Here is a 1,605-nt window from a genome sequence, read left to right as displayed (position 1 = left end):
GACTCTTTAAGGTTGAGACAAAGCCAGTACAAATATTTAAAAGCTTCTTTGCCACATAACACGGACTTGGCTGCCCAATGATCAATATAAGAATATCTCTGGTCGCTAAAAACAGCAAAAAGCAGACAATGGTGGTAAAGGAGTGTTGTGAGTCTGAAAGAGCACAAAAAGCTTCTCACCCAGTGCTGCTAGCCATTGTGAAGCCAACCAACCGATACTCAATTCTGGTGCTTCATTCAATATAACGGAACAGGCAGTGCCTGCGATGTGCCCACGTAGTATACTATAACATACACACCCACACATTCATAAGGTGGCTTCACCTTATTTTGTGGAAGTAATTTTTTGCGAATTGCTTGCAAACAGCACCACGTGGCAATGGAGAGCAGAATTTGATGGTGAAAATTTTTCGCAACTAATCAAAAATTGTGAAATTCATGAAAATATTTTACCATGAAAAGAAACCAGTAACGGTAATTTAATCACAGTAAGGGCTTTAATCAATTTTTACATACACATTAACTAAAACATCAACTAATACATGACATTACATGTAAATGTTCATAAATACTGACTGCCACAATAACCACGTGGCAATGGAGAGAAGAATTTGATGGTGAAAAATTTTCGCAACTAATCAAAGGGCTTTACTCAATTTTTAAATAACTATATGCATGATACATGACCATAACAATTAATACCGGTATAACATAAGTACTCATATCAACATATATTATACTGACTGCAACAATTATCACAAATATTACCTTTATCATGTTGTTCCTTGTCTTGTCTCAGTGCAGATATCATAATAGGATCATCATTAATAGTCTCCAAGAAAAGAGAAGCTTTCTCATCATTACTAGATGAATCAGTCCTTATCTTTTGTAGAATAGGAAGGAACACTTCTTCCACTGACAGTATAAACTCTAACAATTGAAGTGACTCCAACATTGAGTAAACACAACTACTAGGAATGACTCCCACAACACCTGTCACCAAGGATCTTCCTTTCCACCAAAAACTATTCAGCTTCTCATATATCTCCAGCTGCTCTCCCTCACTGAATGATATTTCATCACTCCCCGTTGCATGATAGTCATAACGAGCAATAAAAACAGATTTTGCTATTGGTTTATTCACTATATACCAGTGATACAATATATCAATCAGTTAATGAAATAATGACACATACCTTTATCATCATCTTCATCTCTCAATTCGGCAGTTTCAGTTTCTTTTGCAGCTGATGAAGTCAATTTAAGTTGTTCCCTCCACTCTGATTAATAAATAATAATTATCAAAAATAATAATAAATATAGCATACCTTTTATTACTTCTCTATATTCTTCATTCTCTTCTCTTTTATTTAGTATATGGACACTCATTACTGACATCTGTTCTTGTAGTTCATCTATTTCTCTCTTAATATCTATTAATGATTCATTCTGATCCAGTAAACCTATCATAGTATAATTATAATACACTAACACATACATTATGATTCAGTACCAGTTTTATTTGTTAATAATAATTGCAATTGTTCTATTTCCATTCTCATTCCTCTTCTGATTCTGTATGATGCTATAAATAACAAATAATGAT

Source organism: Amphimedon queenslandica, unplaced genomic scaffold, assembly GCF_000090795.2.
Source record: "Amphimedon queenslandica unplaced genomic scaffold, v1.1 AMPQUscaffold_10921, whole genome shotgun sequence".
NCBI lineage: Eukaryota > Metazoa > Porifera > Demospongiae > Haplosclerida > Niphatidae > Amphimedon > Amphimedon queenslandica.
Note: the sequence above shows the minus strand (reverse complement) of the source record.